The sequence below is a fragment of the Triticum urartu genome, chromosome 1 (genome assembly GCF_003073215.2).
Source record: "Triticum urartu cultivar G1812 chromosome 1, Tu2.1, whole genome shotgun sequence".
NCBI lineage: Eukaryota > Viridiplantae > Streptophyta > Magnoliopsida > Poales > Poaceae > Triticum > Triticum urartu.
Genome location: NC_053022.1, coordinates 121,460,040 through 121,474,637, shown reverse-complemented (window position 1 = coordinate 121,474,637; position 14,598 = coordinate 121,460,040).

Here is a 14,598-nt window from a genome sequence, read left to right as displayed (position 1 = left end):
ACGGTGCATACTCAGGGAGAACACTTGTACCATGAAATTTAGTGAGAGATCATCTTATAATGCTACCGCAGAACTAAGCAAAATAAGATGCATAAAGGATAAACATCACATCTCCATCTCCAAAGCACCGTCATGATCACCATCGTCACCAGCTTGACACCTTGATCACCATCGAAGCATCGTTGTCGTCTCGCCAACTATTGTTTCTACTACTATCGCTACCGCTTAGTGATAAAGTAAAGCAATTACATGGCGATTGCATTTCATACAATAAAGCAACAACAATATGGCTCTTGCCAGTTGCCGATAACTCTGTTACAAAACATGATCATCTCATACAATAAAATTCAGCATCATGTCTTGACCATATCACATCACAACATGACTTGCAAAAACAAGTTAGATGTCCTCTACTTTGTTGTTGCAAGTTTTACGTGGCTGCTACGGCCTGAGCAAGAACCGTTCTTACCTACGCATCAAAAACCATAACGCGGTATAGTGATTGCTTTTTGATCTTCAGAAAGAACCCAGTTCATTGAAACCGATTCAACTAAAGTTGGAGAAACTAACACACGTCTGTAGAACCAGTCTCGCGTAAGAGTACGTGTAATGTCGGTCTGGGCCGCTTCATCCAACAACACCGCTGAATCAAGAATCAACTATATACCCACGCCCACAACTCCTTTGTGTTCTACTCATGCATATAACATCTACGCATAGACCTGGCTCGGATATCACTGTTGGGGAACGCAGTAATTTCAAAAAAATTCCTACGCACACGTAAGTTCTATCTAGGTGATGCATAGCAACGAGAGGGGAGAGTGTTTTCTACGTACCCTTGTAGACCGTAAGCAGAAGCGTTATGACAATGCGGTTGATGTAGTTGTATGTCTTCACGATCCGACCGATCCTAGTATCGAAAGTTCGGCACCTCCGCAATGTGCACACATTCAGCTTGGTGACGTCCCACGAACTCTCGATCCAGCCGAGTGTCGAGGGAGAGATTCGTCAATACGATGGCGTGATGACAGTGATGATGAAGCTACCGGCGCAGGGCTTGGACTAAGAACTACGATGATATAATCGAGGTGGATTATGGTGGAGGGGGGCACTGCACATGGCTAAGACAATGATCAACTTGTGTGTCTATGGGGTGCCCCCCTCCCCCGTATATAAAGGAGTGGAGGAGGGGGGAGGGCCGACCCTCTATGGCGCGCCTTAGGGGAGTCCTACTCCCACCAGGAGTAGGATTCCCCCCTTCCAAGTAGTAGGAGTAGGAGATAAGGAAGGGGAGGAGAGAGGGAAGGGAGGGGGCGGCCCCCACCCAATCCCCGGGGGGTTTCGGTAACCTCTCGGTACTCTAGAAAATCCCCGAACTCATCCAGAACCATTCCGATGTCCAAACATAGGCTCCCAATATATTGATCTTTATGTCTCGACCATTTCGAGACTCCTCGTCATGTCCGTGATCATATCTAGGACTCCAAACTACCTTCGGTACATCAAAACACATAAACTCATAATACCGATCGTCACCGAACGTTAAGTGTGCGGATCTTACAGGTTCAAGAACAATGTAGACATGACCGAGACTCATCTCCGGTCAATAGCCAATAGCGGAACCAGGATGCTCATATTGGTTCCTATATATTCTACGAAGATCTCTATCGGTCAAACCGCACAACAACATACGTTGTTCCCTTTGTCATTGGTATGTTACTTGCCCGAGATTCGATCGTCGGTATCTCAATACCTAGTTCAATCTCGTTACCGGCAAGTCTCTTTACTCGTTCCATAATGCATCATCCCACAATTAACTCAGTAGTCACATTGCTTGCAAGGCTTATAGTGATGTGCATTACCGACATGGCCCAGAGATACCTCTCCGATACTCGGAGTGACAAATTCTAATCTCGATCTATGCCAACTCAACAAACACCATCGGACACACCTGTAGAGCATCTTTATAGTCACCCAGTTATGTTGTGACATTTGATAGCACACTAAGTGTTCCTCCGGTATTCGGGAGTTGCATGATCTCATAGTCATGGGAACATGTATAAGTTATGGACAAAGCAATAGCAACAAACTAAATGATCATCGTGCTAAGCTAACGGATGGGTCAAGTCAATCACGTCATTCTCTAATGATGTGATCCCGTTAATCAAATGACAACTCATGTCTATGGTTAGGAAACATAACCATCATTGATTCAACGATCTAGTCAAGTAGAGGCATACTAGTGACACTCTGTTTATCTATGTATTCACACATGTACTAAGTTTCCGATTAATACAATTCTACCATGAATAATAAACATTTATCATGATATAAGGAAATATAAATAACAACTTTATTATTGCCTCTAGGGCATATTTCCTTCATTTAGTATTTTTGGTTTAATAGATCTGAAAATAAATGCAAAGGAAAAGTAGATCGCAAAGGCAAATAAATGAGAAAGAGACCCGGGGGCCGTAGGTTTCACTAGTGGCTTCTCTTGAGAAAAATAGCAAATGGTGGGTAAACAAATTACTGTTGGGCAACTGATAGAACTTCAAATAATCATGACGATGTCTAGGAAATGATCATTACATAGGCATCACATCCAAGATTAGTAGACCGACTCCTGCCTGCATCTACTACTATTACTCCACACATCGACCACTGACCGACATGCATCTAGTGTATTAAGTTCATGGAGAAACGGAGTAATGCAATAAGAACGCTGGCATGATGTAGACAAGATCTATCTATGTAGAGATAGACCCCATCGTTTTATCCTTAGTAGCAACGATACATACGTGTCGGTTCCCCTTCTATCACTAGGATCAATCACCATAAGATCAAACCCACTACAAAGCACCTCTTCCCATTTCAAGATAAATAGATCAAGTTGGACAAACAAAACCCAAATATCGGAGAAGAAATACGAGGCTATAAGAGATCATGCATAAAAGAGATCAAAGAAACTCAAATACTTTCATGGATATAAAAATATATAATGATCATAAACTCAAAGTTCATCAGATCCCAACAAACACACCGCAAAAAGAGTTACATCATATGGATCTCCAAGAGACCATTGTACTGAGAATTCAGCGAGAGAGAGGAAGCCATCTAGCTACTAACTACGGACCCGAAGGTCTACAAAGAAGTACTCACGCATCATCGGAGAGGCATCAATGGAGGTGGTGAACCCCATCCGAGATGGTGTCTAGATTGGATCTGGTGGTTCTGGACTCTGCGGCGGCTGGATCAATATTTCGTTGACTCCCCTAGGGTTTTGGGAATATTGGGGTATCTATAGAGTAAAGAGGCGGTCCGGCGGGGCACCCGAGGTGGGCACAACCCACCAGGGCGCGCCTGGGCCTCCTGGCGCGCCCTGGTGGCTTGTGCTCTCCTCGGAGCACCCTCCAAGGCGCAGCCAGGGCCCATTAGGTGTCTTCTGGTCCATAAAAAATCTCCGTAAAGTTTCGTGGCATTTGGACTCCGTTTGGTATTGATTTTCCGCGATGTAAAAAACATGCAAAAAAAACAGCAACTAGCACTTGGCACTGTGTCAATAGGTTAGTACCAAAAATGATATAAAATGACTATAAAATAATTATAAAACATTCAATATTGATAATATAACAACATGGAACAATCAAAAATTATTTGTACATTGGAGACGTATCACAACCCAACAAACACATTTGGAGATACATGTAGAGCATCTTTATAATCACCCAGTTACGTTGTGATGTTTGATAGCACACAAGGTATTCCTCCAGTATCCATGAGTTGCACAATGTCATAGTCAAAGGAATATGTATATGGCATGAAGAAAGCAATAGAAAAAAACTTAATGATCATTATGCTAAACTAACGGATGGGTCTTGTACATCACATAATTCTCCTAATGATGTGATCCCATTCATCAAATGACAACACATGTCCATGGTTAGGAAACTTAACCATCTTTGATTAACGAGCTAGTCTAGTAGAGGCTTACTAGGGACACGGTGTTTTGTCTATGTATCCACACATGTATCAAGTTTCCGTTTAATACAATTCTAGCATGAATAATAAACATTTATCATGATATAAGGAAAGATGAAATAACAACTTTATTATTAACTCTAGGGCATTTTTCCTTCATCACATCCTTGACAGTTTTCGAGGCTTGGATCTGCTCTATTGCGTTGTTCTTGTCCGGGTTGGCTTCTATCCCCCGCTGAGACACAAAGAACCCAAGGAGCTTGCCGGACGGAACGCCAAACACACATTTCTTTGGGTTGAGCATAAAGTTGATCTTTCGCAGGTTCACAAAGGTTTCTTCCAAATCTTTGTTGAGTGTAGACTTATTTCTGGTTTTGACCACTATGTCATCCATGTAGGCTTCTATGTTTCTGTGTAGCTAAGACTCAAAACGAATCTGCACGACTCTTGCGAACATAGAACCAGTGCCTTTTAGCCCAAAAGGCATACGTACAAAGCAGTACGTGACACATGGGGTAATAAACACGATTTTCTCTTCGTCTTTCTTAGCCATGAAGATCTGATGGTAACCAGAGTATGCATCAAGGAAGGAGAGCAAATCACATCATGAGGTGGAGTCAACGACCTGATCCATGCGCAGCAAGGGGAAGGGATCCTTTGGACATGCCTAGTTCAAATCAGTGAAGTCAATACAAAGTCTCCACTTCCCATTTGCCTTGCGTACCACCATTGGATTTGCTAACCAAGTTGAGTACAGTACTCCTCTGACCAAGCCTACTGCTTCAAGTTTCTTAATCTCCTAGGAAATGAATTGATGTCACTGCAAGGCCTGCTTTCTGACTTTCTTCTTGACAGGACGGGCATGGGAACAGACAACAAGGTGGTGCTCAATTACCTCCCTGGGAACACCACGATGTCAGATGGTTGCCATGAAAACACATCGACATTCACCCGCGAGAAGGCAAGGAGAGTGCTTTCCTATTTGTCATCAAGGGTGGCACTAATGATAAAAGTAGCATCAGTGACATCTTGTCTTGCCGGAACATTCTTTATTGCAGGGGGAGCAGCCTTGGGTTTCTTACTAGCCGAACTTTCTGGCAGGTCGCTGCCGGACGCAACACACTCTGAAGAGGCGCGCTTCCCGGGGTCCTTTTTGGTGTCCTTGCTAGCTTTCCTAACTCTCTTTTCCTCCTTGGCAGGAGCTGAGGCCTTGACGACCTCTACTGCTACCACATCTCCATACACCTTATTGACATAGATGACTGCATCCCTCTTATCTGACAAAATGGAGATGACTCCCATGTGGCCCGGCATCTTCAATGTGTTGTACGCGTAGTGGGATGCTGCCATGAACTTGGCCAAAGCTGGGTGACCAAGGATTTTGTTGAATAGTAGGGGAAGTTCAACAACATCAAACACAACCTTCTCAGTCCAAAAGTTTATTTCCCCGACAAACGTCACCGGGAAAGTAATCTTCCCTTTAGCTGGCTCCTCCCTTGGTTGATCCCCTGGAAAGTGCTAGCTAGTATTCTTTAGGTATTTGTCAGCATTTGAAGTTTCTTGAGAACATCAGGGGAAATCTGATTCAACCCTGCTCTGTTGTCAACCAGCATCTTTGTGACCATGAGGTTGCGGATTGTTGGTGAAACCAACAATGGCAAGCATCCAACCGCAGTGGTGTGATCCGGATGGTCCTCGATGTCAAAAATGATGGGCATGCAGGACCACTTGAGTGATTCTCGTGCGTTTGCTACTGGTTTTACCACATTGACCTCATGCGCCCTCTGCTTGAGCTGGCAGTGAGAGGATTGCAAGGATGCTCCCCCGTCAATACACATTGTCTCGGTAGCTTTCTGAAATTCTTTTTCGTTGGTCTCATCATCCTTTTCTTCTCTGTCATCTTCATTTTCCTTTGTCTCACGGCCTCTTGCGGGCTTTTCCTTCTGTTGTTCGACTTTGTCGCAATTACCATTGTGACCACCACGACCTTTCCCACCAGCACCATTCTGGTCTTTCTCCTTATCACTCCTTAAATATTTAGCCTTCTGCTTCTTGACCAGCTGCTCAACTTGTTTGCAATCTTGGAGATCATGGCCCTTGGTCCTATGGATCTTATAGTATGGCCTGTCGGATTTGCCGGTTTTCTCACCTGCCGATGCGGTCCGGTAATTAGCGTGATAACCCACAAGTATAGGGGATCACAACAGTTTTCGAGGGTACAATATTCAACCCAAATTTATAGATTCGACACAAGGGGAGCCAAAGAATATTTGAAGGTATTAGCAGCTGAGTTGTCAATTCAACTACACCTGGAGATTAATTATCTGCATCAACGTGATTAGTAGCAAAGTAGTTTGATAGTTTTGATAATAGTGACAATAGCAACAACAATAGTAACAGTGATAGCAGTAGTTTGTAGCAAGTGTAGCAGTGATGATAGCAATAGTAACGAAGCAAGATCAATAAGGATAAATTTGTAGGCATTGGATCGGTGACTTGTTGGATGATATTCATCATGAGACAGTTATAACCTAGGGCGATACAACACTAGCTCGAGTTCATCGATATAATGTAGGCATGTATTCCGTAAATAGTCATACATGCTTTATTGAAAGAACTTGCATGACATCTTTTGTCCTACCCTCCCATGGCAGCGGGGTCCATATTGGAAACTAAGGGATATTAAGGCCTCCTTTTAATAGAGAACCGAAACAAAGCATTAACACATAGTGAATACATGAACTCCTCAAACTACAGTCATCACCAGGAGTGGGACCTGTTGTCGTCACTCCGGGGTTGCCGGATCATAACACGTAGTAGGTGACTATAACTTGAAATATCAGATCTAGAACATGGATATAATGATGATAACATAAACGGTTCAGATCTGAAATCATGGCACCCGGGCCCAAAGTGACAGAGCATAGCAAAGTCATGGCAACATCAATCTAAGAACATAGTGGATACTAGGGATCAAGCCCTAACAAAACTAACTCGATTACATGATGAATCTCATCCAACTCCTCACCGACCAGTGAGCTTACAAAGGAATTACTCACTCCCGGTGGGGAGCATCATGGAATTGGCGATGGAGAAGGGTTGGTGATGACGAAGAACGAAGATCCCCCTCTCTGGAGCCCCAAACGGACTCCAGATCTGCCCTCCCGAGGAAGAACAGGGCTTGGTGGCGGCTCCGTCTCGTTGATCGTGATAATTCTTTCTCCCTGATTTTTTTCTGGAAATATGTGAATTTATAGTATCAGGGGGTCATCAGCGGGGTCACCAGGTGGGTACAACCCACCTAGGCGTGCCAGGAGAGGGGGCACGCCCTGGTGGGTTGTGCCCACCCAGAGGCCCCTCTCTGGTGGGTCTTGGCTCTGGAAATTCTTATTATTGATATAAAAAATCCCCGCAAAGTTTCGTTCCATTCCAAGAACTTTTATTTCTGCACAAAAACAACATCATGGTAGTTCTGCTAAAAACAGCGTCAGTCCGGGGTTATTTTCATTCAAATCATGCAAATTAGAGTCCAAAACAAGAGGAAAAGTGTGAGAAAAAGTAGATACATTGGAGACGTATCAACTCACCCAAGATTAAACCTTTGCTTGTCCTTAAGCAATTCAGTTGATAAACTGAAAGTGAGAAAGAAAAACTTTTACAAACTCTTTTGCTCTTGTTTGCATAAATAAGCTTAAATAACACCCACATTTTCAGCCAACATTATAACTAACCATGTCGATGATAACTCTTAAAGATTATAGTGACTCATATCAATGACGTAATCATTTAGCGAGCAATAATTAGATATCTCAAACGTCAACATGTTGCCAAAACAACCATGATATAATATGACAATAATGGTATCTCTCTAGCCCTTTCCAAGACCAGAAAACATAAATGCATAGCACCAAAAGTTCAAGCAGGGACTAAACATTGTAATTCATGGTAGAAAAGATCCAGTCATGATGCACCCAACATTAGCTACACACAATGCATAAATCATGACAGTTGTGCGCTACTCAGTTTCTGGTGCTTGTTTTTTAGAAGGTGATGACACAACATAAAAGTAAATGGAAAGTCCCTTCACAGAGGGAAGCAGTGATTTGCAGAGGTGCCAGAGCTCAGTTTTTAAAACAGAGATAATTGATATTTTGAGACGTGCACCCTTCTTATTCACTTCACGACCATCAGTTATCAACATCTTCCATGCTAAGCTCACTAGTGGCGGTTCCCAAGCGGTAAAAGTAAGGTTATGACTCCATTGGGAGTTTTTGTTTGATTATTTAAGAGATGAACTCTTTTTGTATTTTGTAGTTTGGGACTGGGCATCCCTATTACCGCCCATTTTCTCGTGCGATGGCAAGTGAATAAACACTCGTCCTGAGAATAACCCGCTTAGCACGGAAGATATCGACCACCTCCTGTCGTTCCATGAACGATCCAGGCACACAAAATGGATAATTTTTTTAGAATTTTTTAGAGGTGGCACGTGCAAATTTACTTAGGACGGCAGGGTAACACCATATATCGGTAAGTATGGTGGACTCATCTGGAATAACTTTGGGTTCAAGGTTTTTGATGTACAAGCAGAATTCCCACTTAGTACAGGCGAAGGCTAGCAATTAAGATTGAGAAGCGGCCATCTAGAGAGAAACAACGATCATAACCATGCATTATGCATAAGTAACATTGGACACTAGCATGAGTAGGATATGAACACCATGAACATAAACATTATAGAGGCTATGTTGGTTTTGATTCAACTACATGCATGAACATGTACAAAGTCAAGCCACTTGAACATTCAGAGGAGGATACCATATTATCATACTACATCACAATCATTTTAACGCTATGTTGATATCCAAGATAAATCATTATTAACTCCCAACTACTTATGCATGGCATGAGAAACTATAATCTCTAATTGTCATTGCAAACATGTTTAATCATAAAGGGTTGAATCATGGGCACTAGGTTAAACATATTTACACAGACAGGACAAGTCGAGTTCATACCGGTTTCTCTTTGCCACGACCAGTTCATCGAATGTCGTCATTATTGCCTTTCACTTGCACGAACGAATGATGTGAAAATAATAATAGTGCAAGAGTGCCATGGACTAAGCTGGAATCTGCAAACGTTTTATTCAACAGGAGAAGACAAGGTAAAATGGGCTCTTTATTAGTTCAACAGTTATTCATATGAGAGCCACTCAACATTTTCATTGTGGTCTTCTCCTCGGTACAACTCAAATAAAAGAAAAGAAATTCAGAGAAACACACAGAAATATTTTTTGGAGTTTTTGGTTTTCTTTAGCAAGCAAATAAGGGAAAAGCAAAAAACGAGGAAAACTATTTACATGGGAAAGCTCCCAACAAGCAAAAGAAGAACATGGAAATCTTGTTGGGTTTTCTTTTTAGTACTACTACTAAGCATGCAAGTAAATTAACTAGAACTATTTTTTTTGGTTTTTCTAAAGTTTTAACAAACACACAAGAAGAAAACAAATCTAAGCATGGATGATACAATAAAAAAGTGTGAGCACCGACAAATGGAATAAGTGAACATGAATGTAATGTCGGTGGAAACACGTACTCCCCCAAGCTTATGCTTTTGGCCTAACTTGGTAGTGAATCAGTAGCCTAGAGGGTAGTAGTTGGCGTGGTAGCTCACAGAGGCTCGTGGTGCGGATGCCTCAGCACGCCGTGCCGCCACCACTGCTTCGTTATGAGCTCGGGCCTTGCTCTCAAGGACAAATATCTTTCCTTGCTGTGATAAGCAAAGAGAGCAGACGCAGGAAAACATGTGTCCACAACATGTGATTGGTTAAACAAAAACTTATAAGTGAAGTTATCAGCCCTTCCCTTGAGAATTTTATGATCTTGCAAGGCATCAAAATCTAAATACCGAGTGGGTAGGATAGGATCAAAGGGCAAAGACCCAGCCCTCGTGCTAGGCATGTGGCATAAATTCCACCATAGAACCAACCACTTTTAGCATTGTGCTGAAGTCTGCGTGCAACAATCGCTCCAACGTTATAATTCCTTTCACCAGTGAGAGCGGTGTGAAGGAGGCTCAAGTCTGGCACATAAAGAATGATATAGTCTTGTTTGCCTACTATGCATTTCCCGTTAAATAATGCAAAATACCGAATTGCGGGAAAGTGAATGCTCTTTATTCTTCCTTGTCTCACTCCCCTATTTTCGCCGTAGCACAGGCTAGTCAAGAAAGACTCGTACTCAACCGTTGGTGGCTCATCAAGCGAACCCCAAAATGGCAGTTTGCAATGGTAAGCAAAATTCTCTAGTGGGATAGTATAAGGATTATCATAAAGCATAAACGACACCCTAGACTCACGTGGAAAATATTGAAATCCTTTAACAAATGATTCAGTGAGAAGTTGGTGTTCTACACACTTATCTGATAGGTAGGGACCGAGGCCGGCATTGTGAACATATTGCTCAAATTCCTCCTTAATGCCCACACGCACCATACATTCATCGCTAGGCCATAAGCATGTCTTGGTGGCGGCATCTCGTGTGGAACTTTCACTTGGTTCAACATAAGACCGACGGGCGGAACTATCACTAGAAGATGCCCCCAAGGATCATCTCCTCAAAGAATTCCTTCCAAATAGGTTCATCATGTCTGCATACAATTTTCTGAAAATAAAATTTTTGGAGTGACAAAAATTTGTCAACAAAACTTTGTAAGATTGATAGAAACTACTCATAGGGATACATAGAGGCCATAACACGCATTCAAACAACTTAGAACACTAAGAATTCAACATGCAAGCACGTCTACAGTAGCAACAAGAGTAGCTAATTATTCAAAGTATAAGCCACTAAAACAAAAACTAATTGGACAAATGATGGAGTCACATACCAAGCAACAATCCCCCGAAACAGTTTCGGAAACAGAGCTTCGAGCAAAGAGATCGAAATCCGCGGGTTTGAGCTAAAGAACACGGGAGAGAGAGCAATGGGGATTTTTTGTGGAGGTAAGTGATGATGTGGTATGAAGGGGTAAGTGAGGGGGCCCACGTGGGGAGCACAACCCACCAGGGCACGCCTAGGGGTGCTGGCGTGCCCAGTGGGTTGTGCCCACCTGGTGCACCTCCCTCTGATGTTATTTGCATAAAAATCTCAAATATTCAGAAAAAATCGTATTAAATTTCCAGGGCATTGTGAGAACTTCTATTTTGGGTCATTTTTATTGCACGGGAAATTCAGAAAACAGACAAAACATGGCATTTTATTTTATTTAACTAATAAAAACAAAGAATAAAAAGTAGGGACATAAAGTAGTGCTTACTAAATTCATCAACTTCATTCTGTTCAAAAATGATCCATTAATAAGGTTGATCAAGCCTTATTAACAACCACTTTCAATTAGCATGAAACCGAAGAACTTTTGTAAACCACTAAGTTACCTCAATGGGGATATGCATTTCCCCAACAATAAGTATTTCATATTTCTTTTTGACAGTAGGTAAAGGTATTTGAACACTTCCAATAGTGATTATCGGAGATTTTTCAATAACATTAATACCATTCACTTGGAATTGTTTCTTCGGAGAGTGCACCGTATGCTCATTGCCATTAATATGAAAACTGACCTTGCTTTTGTTGCAATCAATAAAAGCCCATGCAGTATTCAAGAAGGGTCTACCAAGGATAATCGACATGTTGTCGTCCTCGGGCATCTCAAGTATAACAAAGTCAGTCAAAATAGTAACATTAGCAACAACAATGGGCACATCCTCAAAGATACCGATAGGTATGGCAGTTGATTTGTCAGCCATTTTGTAACGCCCCGAGACCGATGTGCCAGGTGTCGTCCAGTTATTCGCTGTTGTTGCCATGTCATTGCTCGCGTGTCATGCATTGCATATCATGTCATCATGTGCATTTCATTTGCATACATGTTCGTCTCATGCATCCGAGTATTTTCCCCGTTGTCCGTTTTGCATTCCGGCGCTCCGTTCTCCTCCGGTGGTCATTTCTACCTTTCTTTCATGTGTGGGGATTAAAAATTTCTGGATTGGACCGAGACTTGCCAAGCGGCCTTGGTTTACTACCGGTAAACCGCCTGTCAAGTTTTGTACCATTTGGACTTCGTTTGATGCTCCAACGGTTAACCGAGGGACCGAAAAGGCCTCGTGTGTGTTGCAGCACAACACCCTTCCAATTTGGCCCAAAACCCAACTAAACCCTCTCCATCATCTCGGTCGTTCGATCACGATCGCGTGGCCGAAAACCGCACCTCATTTGGACTCTCCTAGCTCCCTCTACCTATAAATATGTGGCCATCCCCGAAATTTTCGCGGATGAGACCCTAACCTTCTTCTCCATCGCGCCGCCGGACACATTCCACCGCGCCCGGACATGTCCGCTCCGTCGTCCGCGCCAATCGCCTCCCGCCACCTGTCCCGCTGCCGCCTTCTCCGCCGCCGGCCCGGGCGGCCCGAACCGGGCCCCCGAGGCCCATCGCGCGCCCCGCCGCCTAGAAGCATCGCCGCCCGGATCCAGCTCCGCCCGAGCCGCCTCCGCCACCGTGGGTCGCCGCCGCGCCCGCCGGTCGCCGCGCCGCCCGGCTCTGGCGACCTCTCCGGCGCCCTCCACCACCAAATCCGGCAGCCGCGCTCGCCGGCAGACACCGCCCATCACCGCGGAGCGCCGCCCCGGCGCCCGGATCCACCCATCCCCGTCGGGATCCGGCCCCTCCCCTCTCCCTCCGGCGACCTTCCTTCGGCGTCCACTCCGGCCGGCCATCCTCGGGCTCCGTGAGCTACAGTACCTGGCGAGATCCGATCTGGATCCAGATCCACTGGGTTGACTTTCTACCCCCTAACCCTAATTATTTTGCGTTGTTCATCGCCTCGGAACTTTGCATCCATAGCTCCGATTCATGCATATAGCATATGAAAATGTTCGTCTCAGAGAGTACATCATTTCACCTCATTGCATCATTTTCATTTGAGTTCATCTTGATGCCCGAAATGCTATTAGAAGAGTGCTACTTGAGATAATTGTCAGATCTGCTGCTCCATTTAGATATTTGTCATTTTTGCCATGATTATTGTGTGCATGATATGCCCATGAGCTCTACATATGTTTTGTTAAGGGTTTTGCCATCTTTCCAGATGTGCAACCCATGTATTTTTGTGATGTGTGTGGTCACTAGCACAAGCTTGCAAAGTGGTGCACTTGTTAATGCTGATTTCAGGGACTTGGCATCTCCACTAAGTCCTTGGCCTGTTTATCTCATATGGCCATATGTTCATATTGTTTCCTAGTGATCCGTGCCTCTATTGAGGATGATCAGTAAGGATAATTTGTTAATCTTGTAGTGATCTATCCATCCATGTCTTTGTTTGCAATTATGGAGTACCCTAGCTTGAGTCAATCGAGCTCTACTTTTGTCATTTCGTGAATCTGGGCAGATTGTCTACTTGTTATCGATTTTGCCGAGGATGTTGTAGTTGATCCGTGCATGCTATGTTATTATTCTTGCCATGTCTAGCTTGTATAATGTGTATTCTTGATGGGTGTATGCTTAGATTGTCATGACTTGCTTTGTAGTGAGTGCATCGAACTTGTAAACATGCCTACTTGATATCTGATTTTGCATGCTCCAGTTTTCCACTAAGTATGTAACCTGATTATGTTTTTGCCAGTTTTCACTAAGTCTGTGATCTGATTATGTTTTTGCCATGTTCACATGCTTGCAAATGTATTTTCTGATCCCTTTTGGCTCAAGGTCACTAAGGGACTTTTGTTAAGATCTTTGAGTAGCTCCATGCCATGCTTTACTTTGCCATGTTCAGGTCCTGTAGCATATTGTTTTCATTGCTCCAAAGAGTGCTATCTGATCTGAAATTCCAGACAAGTGTTAATTTCACTAAGTCTGAAATCTGTTTACCATATGCATTTTTGCCATGCTTGTTTGAACCTGTTAATGGATGAGTTGGTCGTAGCTCAGTGTTCATCTTTTGTTAAGCATCTTGATTGGATCCCTGCCATGTATTTTTTTGTCATGTTTGAGTGCTGTAGCAGGTTCATCTTGTTGCATTTAGTTGGCTACTTGGTGTAAATCGCGGACCGGTGTCATATTTGAATTGCTTGCCATTTCCAAACCATAACTCCGATTCCGGCGTTCTTTATATCGTTTTCAAGAGATTTCATCTCATATTTCCAGTGGAACACTTGGATTTCCAAGTTGAGACCAGTTTCATTCATTCCTTTGCAAATCGTGCATATGCATCGCATACCGCATGTCACATATCATACCATGTTCATGTGTTGGTTGTTTACTATGTTGTGTGCTTCTTTCCGGTGTTTGCTTCTTCGGGTTGGTTCGTAACGTCGCGTTTGTGAGGACCCGTTCGTCTACGTCCGTTTGTCTTCTTCATGGACTCGTTCTTCTTCCTTGCGGGATTTCAGGCAAGATGACCATACCCTCGAAATCACTTCTATCTTTGCTTGCTAGTTGCTCGCTCTTTTGCTATGCCTATGCTGCGATACCTACCACTTGCTTATCATGCCTCCCATATTGTGAACCAAGCCTCTAACCCACCTTGTCCTAGCAAACCGTTGTTTGGCTATGTTA